This window comes from Colobus angolensis, unplaced genomic scaffold, assembly GCF_000951035.1.
Source record: "Colobus angolensis palliatus isolate OR3802 unplaced genomic scaffold, Cang.pa_1.0 Scaffold98, whole genome shotgun sequence".
Lineage (NCBI taxonomy): Eukaryota > Metazoa > Chordata > Mammalia > Primates > Cercopithecidae > Colobus > Colobus angolensis.
Window position 1 is genome coordinate 8,099,400 of NW_012123820.1, and position 425 is coordinate 8,099,824.

Below are 425 nucleotides of genomic sequence, written 5' to 3' on the forward strand. Positions count from 1 at the left end.
AAAAATATATAAACATATATATGTGAGCAAGTGCCTCCTATTCCCTTAAGAAAGTACCTTCATGTTATCGTCATCATATGTTTATTCTATAGCTTTGACCCATCTGCTTTGAATCCTTATGTTCCTAAAACCTCAAGCGGTAGGTCGTATAGCTAGATTGTGGACTGTCATTGAAAGCATATATATATATATGCGTGTGTGTATATATGTATACATATACTATATATACATACACACATGCATATAAATATACACACACGTACACACACACTATATATATATATATATACACACACACACACACACACACACATATATATATACACACATACACACACACACACACACACGTGGAAGGGGAATCCTCCTCTACTGACTTATCCCTCATCTGCTGTTTCTGTGCAGGCAGCAAATACAACATCAGG